The sequence below is a fragment of the Garra rufa genome, chromosome 24, assembly GCF_049309525.1.
Source record: "Garra rufa chromosome 24, GarRuf1.0, whole genome shotgun sequence".
NCBI lineage: Eukaryota > Metazoa > Chordata > Actinopteri > Cypriniformes > Cyprinidae > Garra > Garra rufa.
Window position 1 is genome coordinate 19,425,677 of NC_133384.1, and position 13,026 is coordinate 19,438,702.

Here is a 13,026-nt window from a genome sequence, read left to right on the forward strand (position 1 = left end):
GAAACTGAACTTTCCCATCAGTGTCATCCTTTTTTCTCTCTCTTGGTGGTATTCAGTGAAGGGAAAAGGGTGATTTTGAGCAAATTTGAAGAGTAGCCACATAGTTGGGTGTTTGGACTTTTTTTTTATTTCATGTTGATTCTTAAGTTAAAATTTTTCTTCATTGTCTTGTCCTTGTTCTTTGTTTTTCTGGTTGTTCTTTGTCATCGTCTTTTCATTTGTTCTTTGTTCTTTGTTTTTGTTCTTTATCTTGTTCTTCATTCTTCATATTCTTTGTTTTTCATCTTCTTCGTCTTGCACTTTATCATCTAGTTCTTCATTTTTTCATGTTCTTTGTTCTTAATGTTTGTCTTTTTGTGCTTGTCCTTTGCTCTTTCTTTCTGTTCACCTTGTTCTTCATTCTTCATATTCTTTGTTTTTATCTTCATCTTGTACTTGTCTTCCTTTGTTCTTTTTTTTAATCGTTCATCTTTATTTTTTATTCTTTGTGTTCTTCTTTGTTTTCATCTTCGCCTTGTTCTTGTCCTCCTTTGTTCTTTGTTCTCCTGTTTTTTGTTTTTTAATCTTTGTCATCTTGTACTTTTCTTAGACTTGTTCTTCATTATTCTTGTTCTTCTTAGTTGTTCTACGTCTTGTATGTGTCTTCCTTTGTTGTACTTTGTCTTGTTCTTCCTTCATGCTCTTCTTTGTTTTTCCTCTTTGTTGTCTTGTACTTGTTCTTCATTCGTCTTGTTCTTCATTCTTCATGTTCTTTGTTCTTTTTTGTCTTGTACTTCTTTGTTGTTGTTCTGCGTTCTTCATTTTCTTTCTTTTTTCGCCTTTTGTACTTGTTCTCTTTTGTTGTTCTTCATCTTGTTCATCATTCTTCATTTTTGGGGGATTTTTCCATCTTCATCTTGTACTTGTCCTCCTGTTCTTCTTTGTTGTTCTTTGTCTTGTTCTTCATTCTTGTTTTTATTTTACCTTTTTTGGGGGGTTTTCCATCTTCATCTTCTTGTACTTGTCCTCCTGTTCTTCTTTGTTGTTGTTCTTTGTCTTGTTCTTCATCTTGATCTTTATTCTTCATATTCTTTGTTTTTGTCTTCACCTTGTACTTGTATTCTTTGTTCTTCTTCGTCTTGTTCTTAATTTTTCATGCTCTTCTTTGTTTGTCATCTTTGTCGTCTTGTACTTGTCCTCCTTTGTTCTTCTTTGATGTTGTTCTTCATCTTGTTCTTCATGCTCTTTGTTTTTCATCTTCGTCGTCTTGTACTTGTCTTCCTTTTGTTTTTTATTGTTCATCTTGTTCTTTATTCTTTGTTTTTATCTTCACCTTGTACTTGTCCTTTGTTCTTCTGTTGTTCTTCATTATTCATGGTTTTCTTCATCTTGTACTTGTCCTCTTTGTTCTTCGTCTTGTTCTTCATTTTTCATGCTCTTCTTCGTTTATAATCTTTGTCGTCTTGTACATGTTCTTCTTTGTTGTTTTTCCTCGTCATCTTGTACTTGTCCTCATTTATTCTTTGTTGTTCTTCTTGTTTTTAATTCTTGTTCTTTGCTTTTTATCTTCGTCTTGTACTTTGCTTTGTCTTGTTCATTTTTCATGTTCTTGGTTCATCTTCGGCGTCTTGTCCTCCTCTTCTTTGTTCTTCTTTGTCTTGTTCTTCATTCTTTATGCTGCTCTTTGTTTTTCATCTTTGTCGTCTTGTACTTGTCCTCTTTTGTTGTTCTTTGATGTTGTTCTTTGTCTTGTTCTTCATGTTGTTCTTTTTTCGTCTTCATCTTTTTATACTTGTCCTCCTTTGTTGTTCTTCATCTTGTTTTTAATTCTTCATGTTCTTCTTTGCCTTTTATCTTTGTCTTGTACTTTTTGTCTTGTTCTTAATTTTTCACGTTCTTAGTTCTTCTTCATCATCTTGTACTTATCCTCTGTTCTTTTTGGTTTTGTTCTTGTTCTTCATCGTTCTTTCTTTGTTTTTATTTTTATATTCCTGTACTTGTCCTCCTTTGTTGCTGTTCTTTTTCCTATTCTTGTTCTTCATTTTTCAGTTTCTTTGTTTTTCCATCTTAGTCTTTTTGTACTTGTCCTTCTTTGATGTTCTTCACCTTGTATTCGTTCTTATTTTTATCGTGGTTCTTGTTTTTCTTGTTGTTCTTGTCCTTCGTTGTTTTTTCTTGTACTTCTGCTTCTACTTATTTTCTGCATCCCACAAAAATGCATCAATTGCCTCATATGTGAGTCTTTTTTAAATTTATTTTAAAAACCAATAATCATGTTTTGGTGACCGAGGAAGAACTTGGTGTGTTCAAATGTGCAAGATCTTTAATTCAAACAGTGTTTTCAGTATTGTTACGCTGCTAAGGAGTCGAAAGGGGTTTTTTTTGTCCTCCCTAGGACCCTGAAGAACCCATAATGGGTCATGTTCTGAATTTGAGGATGTCGTGGGCCCATAGAAGAGTGACTTCAGTGTGTGGCAGTCCAAATAGTTGCTAAGCTGTAAGAGAGGATTGTTTGCTTATGTCAAGCCCAGCAGAATAAATGAGGGCAACAGTGGGCGAATGTATTGACCTGACTCTTCTTTGTCTTATTCTGTCCATATTTGTAGAGTCGTGGCAACCTCGCAGAAGGATAAAGGCCACATTTTTGGGGGGTAAAGCTTAGAAAACAAAGGACTGGGGTCTATTGGTCGGAATGAGGTCAGTGTTGCCCTCCTAGAATGTAGAAGTTGTTTTTGTAAGAGCTGCTAATGCAGGCATAGCTTGACTCTGTACACTTCTAAACTGACCTGAGGACTTAGGCTTTGGGAACTTTCTCGAGACAGTTGTTTAGCTGTCCGTCTTTGCTCTTTTCTGTTTCCACATGCCTCATTTTATTCGGTAGTCTTTTAGTATTTTAACCTTGTTGACATCATTGAAATGCCAATATTTGCAGCTGCTGGTTCATGTTTAATCTCAAATGGTGTTGAGACTCAATGATAAGACACATGGTTCACACATTCTTACAGTAAATCTGGCTTCTCCCACGTGCCTGCGTGGCTTATGCGCCACATTATCAACTGTTTGAATGCTATAAGATTAAATCAAGATGGCAAGCCACAGCTGATAAATTTAACTTGCCATTCTGCATCTTTAATCAGCTGCATTTATAATCTTCATGTGTTAATTGCTGACATGAAAGAATCCTTTACATTCTGACCGCCTTTAAATCAAAGCTGGTAGACGACGGCTCAAGCTCAGACTGAGCTGAAGAGCATTTATTTTTAAAGGCCTGCTGTAGGGTTTCATTAATACGAGGTTAAACAAACACTGACATGCCGGCTCAGACTACACTCATTCATTCTGGAATGCTGTCAGAATCCACATATATGCCAGCTCTCCATAAATAACTTCTGTTCAGAGCTACAAGGGACAGTGAATTTAGAAGTCTGCATTAATGTTTGTTTATATGTACATACGGTTTTCAGGTCTTTCTATAGAGAGAGGATGGTATTTGTTTTGTATTTAAAATTTTAGCCATCACTCTCAGGAAAAAGGATACAAAAGCTGACACTTTTGTACCTTTTTGATACTAATATGTACACTTTAGGTACTAATATGTAGCTTTAAGGTACCAATATGGACTTTTTAGGTACAAATATGTACCTTCTGAAAAGGTACCGCCCCAGTGACAGCTTTTGTACCTTTTTTTTTTTTCTGAGAGAGAGTCATCTGATGTCAGATAATATCACTGTTTATACATATTTGGTTCATGTTTACTGTACAAAAATGGAAAAATTAATGAGTAATGAATAATGGGTGGGTAAGTATTTCAAACTATGAGCATGAGGCAGATGATGAAACGGGAAGGACACCTCCGCAACTATGAGCTCATCTGTGGGCGAAATTTATGGCAGCCTTTTAACATTGAAACCAAATATTTAGGACTATTAACCAAATATTGAGAACGTTTTATTTATTTGCACGTTTATTAAAGAGGCTCTGACACGTTATCTTATCACAAAGTAAAATGCTACCTCTACAAATGATTATATTTATATATATGTACACATGCACGTTTGGAGTAAGATTGTTCAATGTTTTTGAGTGCCTTATGTTTACCAAGACTGCATTTATCAAAAATACAGTAAAAAGATTTGATCGAGGCAGAACATTGATGGTGGTTTGACATGTCTGACTTTTGTCCCACATAGTTAAGATTTAATACTTTTTTTTTATTACTAAAATACTTATTTTTATTTTTATAGATGTGTACACATTGTCCATCAATTCATAAATCCTAATTCCTCTGGCTGAAGCTTGTAGTATGATTTAAAATAAATTGACAGTCTGTTAAAGGTCCACTGAAGTGCCTTGAAACACGCAGCGTTATTCTATGTGGTGACGTACTTTTAACTGAAACAAAAACATATCGCCCAGCCCCGCCCACTAATTTCGAATAGCCAATAGCGTCCCATTAATATCTGCTCGGGCCAGAGCCGTTGAGCTCGGTAAAGCCGCATTTGTAAGCTTATGACCGCCACAGACTAATAAATTACCACACAGATTCAATATGAAACTTGCTAAAACGAAATAGTGATCATTATCATGCTGAGGCTGTGTAGTTTAATACATGCCGACCGCACATATGAGCGCTTATGATCTGCGCCGCGTCTCTGTGTAGGGGGCGGGACACTACGGACTCTAGAGAGCATTTGATTGGACAGAACGTTTGATGAGAAACTGAAGTGCACGGTGATATCATCCAAATCCTTGATTCATATTGGCGGAAGTGACGAGACTCTAAGTTTTGAATGCCCATATCTTGTAAACGCGAATTTTGTCGTTGTTTTGAAGCACACTAGACTATAGATAATCTTAAAGCTAATATATTCATACTAAAAGCCAAAAAACTTTAATTTTGATTTCAGGGGGACTTTAAGAAAAGTCAAAACAAATCTAGTTGTCAGTATTTATGGCCTGTGCCTTACTGATTTACGAAATTGTACACTTACTGTGGAGAAACAAAGGCAAGTCGTTTGGCACCTTGAGCTTTATGTAACTCTGACTTTTTTCTCTAAAACAGACCCTCAGGTGGGCTCTAAATTATTCCTTTCTTTGAAACCTGGCTTAAAAACTGCTTGGTGTTAGCTACTTTTTCTTTCATTTCTTGTATATTAGCATAGCTTCCCAGCATGGCCCAAACAGTGATGACCACCGTTAAGGATATCAGCATCATCCTAATCAACTCACTTCCTTTCCTCCTCCCCTACCTGTGTTGTATTACCTGCTGTATTACCTGACCCTCCTCCTGCAGTGACTGCCAGTAAAATGCTAATGTGGCTTAATTGTGAGAACTTCACTGAAAGCAGATAAAAGAGAAACAGGCTAGTTCAGATGCACATGAGCGACGGCTGCATTTAACCCACCCCCATATGATAAAATAGTTTTGGTTAGCGGAAAACAAACCTTTTTGACAGGAAACCAGGTTTAACTGCTGGTCTCACAGGATGTTTACAATGTCAATCAGTGTTATTTTAGTGTTTTAGTAGTATTTATACATTATTGCAGTATTTATTAATGTTAAATTAGCTTTTTTTTTCTATATTTTCAGTTTTAATAATTTTAACATGCTTTTATGATGTTTGTTTATTTAATAGTTTGTTTGTTTTTTTGTTTTATTTTATTTCTCTCAATTCTGACCTTTTTTCTAGCAATTCAGAGTTTATTTCTCATGAATTACTTTTTTCCCACAATTCCAAGTTTAATTCCCACAATGTTGACCTTTTGTCTAGCAGTTCCAAATTTATTTACCACAATTTAGAAGAGACTTTCTCACAATTCTAACTTTTTTCCCTACAATTCCAAGTTTATTTCTCACAATTCCAAGTTTATTTCTGTTTATTTCGCAGTTCTGACTTTTTCTCGCAAGTCTGAGTTTTTCCCACAAATCAGATGCGCCCCCCCCCCACACACACACAATTCAGAGTTTATTTCTCACAATTCTTTTTTCGCAATTCTTAGTCTGTTTCTCACAATTATGACTTTCCCCTGACAATTCTGAGTTTCTCGCAATTCTGACTTTTTACTCGCAAGTCTGAGTTTATTTCCCACAAATCTGAATTTCCCCCCACAATTCTGAGTCTATTTCTCGCAATTCTGACCTTTTTGTTTTTGCAGTTTCGACTTTCTCGCAATTCTGACATTTTTCCCCACAATTCCGAGTCCATTTCTCACAATTCTTACTTTTTCCCCACAATTCTGAGTTTATTTCTCGCAATTCTGACTTTTTTCCCCACAATTCCGAGTCCATTTCTCACAATTCTTACTTTTTCCCCACAATTCTGAGTTTATTTCTCACAATTCTGACTTTTTTCCCCACAATTCCGAGACTTTTTCTCGCAATTCTGTGTATTCCTCACAATTCTTACCTTTTCCCCCACAATTCTGAGTTTGCTTCTCGCAATTCTGACTTTTCACGCAATTCTGAGTTTACTTCTTGCATTTCAAACTTTTTCCCCTGAATTCCGAGTTTGTTTCTCACAATTCTGACTCTTTTCCTCACAATTCCGAGTCTATTTCTCGCAATCTTTTTTCCCCTATTACTTTTCCCTTATAATTCAGTTTATTTCTTGCAAATTCTGACTTTTTTTTTCCTCGCAATTCTTAGTCCATTTCTTACAATTCTGACTCAACCCACCACCTCCCCCCCCCACAATTCTGAGTTTCTTGCCATTATGATTTTTCTTACAATTCTGACCTTTCCCCCCACAATTCCGAGTCTATTTCTCGTAATTCTTACTTTTTCCCCCACAATTCCAAGTTTATTTCTCACCATTCTGTCTTTTTCTCACAATTCTGACTTTTTCTTTTTTTTTTTTTTTTAATGAGAATTCTCACAATTCTGAGTTTTTTGTTTTCTTCTTCTTGCAATTGCATTATATATTTATTCATTTTCATTCATTCATGGGCTAATAATCAGTGTTGGGGAGTAACTAGTTACATGTAACGGAATTATGTAATTTAATTACAAAATAAATGTAATTGTAATTAGTTACAGTTACTTAAAAAACATATGTAATTAAATTAGTTACTTCTGAAAAATGCCAGTGATTACAAAGGGGATTACATCTGAATTTTTTCACACACTCACCCCCACTTACAGACTTAATTGACTTCTTTCATAAATTGCATTGACTGCTCTAAAATGAGACACCAATGTTTCAGGAGTTTAGGACACATTATAGTACACATGCTTATTCGATAACTGTTTTATTTCCTACACTGAAAAAAATGATTCATTGAATTTACTCAATATTTTTAAGGTAAGTGGTTGCAATCAATTGATTTGATCTAAATTTAAACAAGCACATTTATTTTGATTTAATCAATTTTATTTAGTTAACTTAGTATAAAAAAATGAGTAATTTCAGCCCAATTTAAATATGCTACTTCCTCTTAATTTATTTAATTGTTTCTGAAGAAAAAATATTCATTGAATTTACTAAATTTTTTTAAGGTAAGTGGTTGCAATCAATTTATTTTAGCTACATTTAAATAATCACATTTCGTTGACTAAATTTCAAAATTGTTTTAATCACTTACCTTAAAAATAATTTTTTTCTTAAGGAGATGTTCTTAAATGGCTTTGCAAATACACACAACAAGTTTAATGTTTTGAATGCATTTTTAATGTCATCAAATGTATATTCAGTAACCGTTTCTTTGTATGTACAACAAGTGTTTGGGAGACAAGTGCTTACTTAACATTGCACATTCACAAAATAAAAATTAACAAAAATTCACAGGTGAAAGAGGCCACATTGTTGAGTGCTCACTTGGAATTGCAAAATTAATGAAAATATGTGGAAACAGGCAACAGTATATAGTGATTTAACAGTATATATTGTTTATTCAATAGTGAATAAAATAGTGCTAAAACTGTTCATATGTCATGCAACAAACTGCAATTTGTAATGGATTTTACAGGTGTGCCCATGGTGATGTGTTGTGGGTCTTTCAAGGAGTCATCTCTTTGACTGTCCTATATTTAAATAAAAAGAAACTGTTATTAGTAGGGTTGGGTATCAACTGATATTTACCAGCCAATATGCACAAAAACAAATCAGTAGTATGCCATCATAAACAGCTGGTTTTTTTAAGTTAAAGTGAAAGGAAGCAGATGAGAAAGAAAACTAACAAATCTATACAATCAGGGGTAATTATAGAACTAAACTATGACATATTTATTTTTAAAAGGATAGCTTGCCCAAGAATAAATTCTGTGATTATTATTAGATGAATTAATTCACCCACATGTTGTTCCTAACCTGCAAATGGAACACAAATTCAGATATTTTCAATGAGATCTGTGAGCTTTCTAACCCTGAGACAGCAACGCAACTCAACTGAAATGTTCTTAGGCCAAGAAACACATTAACGATATTGGTAAAATAGTCCATGTGACATCAGTGGTTCAACAGTAATTTCATGAAGCTACGAGAATACTTGTGTGCAAAGAAAACAAAAATACAGACTCCTCCATGCCTCCGTCTGCCATTCATGAGAGTACCATGACACAAGTGTTTGGTGTTGCTGACATGAACATGCATGAGCTGAACCATGTTTATAAGCAGAGGAAAACACACGCATATGTCATTGTAGTCTTGACAATGGAGGCAGGGAGAAGAATTGTTGAATAAAGTTATTTTTGTTTTCTTTGCACATAAAAATTATTCTTGTAGCTCTGTAAAGATACGGTTGAACCACTGATGTCACATAAATGGTTACACTTATGTCCCTAGTACATTTTTGGGCCAGTTATATTGTTGCCTATGCAAGTCCAGAAACCTCTCAGATTTCATAAAACAAAATCTTAATTTTTTTGGTTCTGAAGATAAACTAAGGTCTTCTGGGTTTGGAAAGACATGAGGGTGAGTAATTAACGACAGAATTTTCATTTTTTGGGCAACTATAACCCTTTTAGTATTTGAAATTTAAGTAGAATAAAAAAAAAAATCCTTTAAGAATTTAAATTCAAGCAGAGACATTTTTGTCTGGACACTGTATTTGACATCACTGTGTTAAATAATAATACATATGGAAAGGAAAAGACACTTGATAAATGAATACATACCTCCTGTAAAATGCCGAAATATTTGACCATTTTCTGCCCAGGAAGACCTCCTTTCTGGAAAACAGCAGTGAGCTGTGGAACATAACATATTACATTATATGATATATTTCATTAAAGTTAACTGTTCATTGTAAAATACTTTAATACTAAAAATACTTACTGTGCATATTGCTGGAATAATACAACTTCAGGAAAGTGGCGAACCCGGAAACTTCCTTTGGCATCAAGGAAATTGTATGTGTTCACATGCACGTACAGAGAGTCCCTCAAAAGAAACCAAGCACACAATAATTAATATTGTTAGATTAAGACACATTTTACATGCTGCACCATTAAAGCTATAGCAAAAAGGGGCATGTTCACATGATTATAATTGTGAACATGCGCCACTAAAAACATTCAGAAATCCAATGTTATATTGTGAGATTTATCGATAGGAACTAAAGTTAACTGGAAATTCCCCTCATAACTTATATGCCTTCGTCCATATTTTAACTTTCCATTACGAGGCATATTTGGAGTTTTGATGTGATGTCCAGTATGAACGAAACACATCTATATACAGCATACACCTAACGTTACACCACAAATAAAGTTTGAGTCTGTGGAAACAATTCTACAGTACAAACACACAGTTAAAGATACGATCTCCCCATAATTGCTTTAAATGCAATAGTCGCAAATGAAGTTAATTGTTTTTTTCGGTATCACGCAAGCACTAAGTTACCTTACCTTCCGCCAAAACAAACTGCTCTTGAACAAACAAGTTAGGGACATTAAAGATTACCCTTCTAAAAGGATTTAACGTTATATGTCATGTTTAACCACATTAGAAGCCGGCAGATTCCCGAAGGACTGGCTGTGGTAAAGCAAACATAACTTAGGCGGGAACAGCCAGTAACGTTACCGGCCCGAAGCATCCCCAAAAGCGCCTAAGCATTTAAATAGACGCTATCCTTATAAATAAACGGGGTATTTTAGGCTTATAAAACTACATTTCTATCCAAAAATATCTTAAAAGAACATTCCGTCACATAAAAAAGTAATATTTGTGTTATTTGTGCAAGTTATATGTGACCGTTGGTCGCTGTGGAATTTATCCCAAAGACTCGTTCTGCAGATATTATTAATACAGCGAACAAACTATTTACTGGAATAAACAGTGCTACACTACATTATTACTCATAGAAATATTACTCACCGTGTAAATCGACCGAAAGATGAAAACTCCGGGTCCGGAATGAAAAGTTCCCACCGTGTCCGTGAGTCATGACGAACTCCTTCTGGCGCCATGGAGAATGTGCATTTGTGCGCATGCGCAGAAAATTTACTTAATATTTTCTAACTGAATTTAATTAATTCACATGGCTTGGATTTAAAACACGTGTAATTCGATTAAAACCAATTAATACTTATAAATTAAAATCAAAAACTAAATTTTAATGATTTAAACTAGCAAAATTTAATTATGCTTAATTTAATTGGGGCCATAATCATTTTTTTCAGTGTATTTGGGTTTATAAATAAACTTTATTTTTTAAGATTAAAGCTTAATTCAATATTATGTGGACAATTTCTTAATTCCGTCATCCTGTTATCGTGGACTCACTCTATTGCTTCATACAAACGCAACTGCTGATATATATATATATATATATATATATATATATATATATATATATATATATATATATATATATATAATATTTTTTTTTTGTACACTTTAATGGATTATAAATTAACTAACAAACTAGTACTACACCCTTAATTATTTATGTGGTGAAATGTTGTGTAAGAAACTGGCACTGTATACCTAAAATGTCTAATTTGAACTTGCCATTTGCTAGCAACTGATTTCTTCATGAAAGCTTTGCGTTCCAATAGTTCAACTCAGATCAGTGTTTTGTGTCTAATTTTATCCTAAACATCAAAATAATCTATGAAGCAGTTGTGTAATAAGTGGGATAATGTTGTTGATAATGTAGCCAGTTGTTACCGCAAAATAAAGATGTATATTATCCCTTACTTAATTCAAGTGATGAAGGATTTTGAAAGTCTGACAATAATCAATGTTGAGTGCTACTGTACGATTAACTCTGCCTGGTTTAAATGTTTCAAAATGAATAACAGTTGAAAATATTCGAAATTTAGAAAAGTAATCAAAAAGTAATTAGAAGTAATAAGTTACATTACTTTTATAAAGTAATTGAAAAGTTACACTACTTATTACATTTTAAATCAAGTAACTTGTAATCTGTAACCTATTACATTTCCAAAGTAACCTTCCCAACACTGCTAATAATAAAGTTAGCTATAACAAATAATCATTTTTCACTTGCTTTATTATTTATTTCTTTATTCCATTTCTTATTTTGGAGTGTCCTCCCTACTAAAATGTTCATTGAACTTGTCTGGAATTTCCTCTGACGCATTTGAGTTTACTGAGTTACAGTATCTACATGGTTAACAGCGGTCATTAATAAAACTTTTCTTGTGCGCTTAACAGCTCCACCGCAGACAACAATGCTCTATTGACGTCTAGAGGGTTAATTTGCAGTGTTTCAAGAGTGGTGTAAACAATTTAAGCCTTATGACTCGCCATGAAGGTGATTTACCTGTCTGCTTTTCCTGTGCACACACCCACTCTTAAATCGGCTGCTGCAGAATTTAAGTGGTCATAAAGTTGTGTTGCTGCAAGCAGTTGGTCAGGGTTTATCCCTTGGGGGATCTCCAAAAATAAACTGCTTTATATGGATTACCAAGGGAGAACACGTGTAAAGTCCATATTGAATTTCCATTGTGTCCTTCCACCGCTTCCCCGTCTTTTAAAGTGGATACACATTGGCATTTTAAAAGGGAAACTGACCAGCATTTGTTTGAATATCATCTGGGTTTATTTAACTGCAGCGTGATTTAATGTCGTCCGAACATTTGGTCATATTTCCAACATGGTCAGAATCTATCCAAACATTTAGACATCTGTCGGCTAATTCTTAATGGCTGTATGAAACCTTTGCTAGTATAGCTGCCATGGGATAAATTAGCAGTGGTATAAATTTTTAAAGGGTGATTTAAAATCAACATTATGTCAAAACTGAATGCTTTTTTTAAAATAAATGTTCCTGTGAGCAATTCATTGGTGCATGTTATTCTAAAAAGAAAAATCGTCTTTGTCATCTATAATCAAAATGTTATAACTTGGTGTCATTATTGGATAATGTTTACCAATAGCTAAATAGCTATTTTGGCATTGCTTCATTCAGTCTGGCTTCATTCTGGCATGTGACTCACTTTTCATGATTTAAAATCCATCAGGAATTGATTTTAATCAAGTCCTGCCACGTTTTTTTTTTTGTCTTACTTAATGTTTCAATCTAAAAAGGTTACATTATGGAAGTAAAATGAGTTCAAACATCTGTTCTCATCGTTTTTAAAAGTATTTTAAATGATCAATCAGATCAAATCAGATAGGGCTGGGTACAAACAATTTTAATCTATTCTCATTTTTACGAAATGATATCCTCTGCTGAAAAAAAACAAACAAACAACAAAACAAACACCATCGCAAAATTTGTAATGGTTTTACTGATTATAATTGGACTTGTATTGTTTTTAAAGGAAATTTTAATGGACCCTGTGGATATCTACTGGTAATAGCAATTCCAAGTTTATTTCTCATGACTGACTTTTTTTTCTAACAATTCCAAGTTTATTTCCCACAATATTTGAGTTCTCACAATTCTGACATTTCCTAGCAGTTCCAAATTTATTTATCACATTTATTTATGTGATTATTTATCACAATTCAGAATTTATCCCCCACAATTCTGAGTCTTTCTCATAATTCTGACTTTTCCCCCACAATTCCGAGTTTATTTCTCACAATTCTGAGTTTATTTCTCATGACTGTCTTTTTTCTCACAATTCCAAATTTA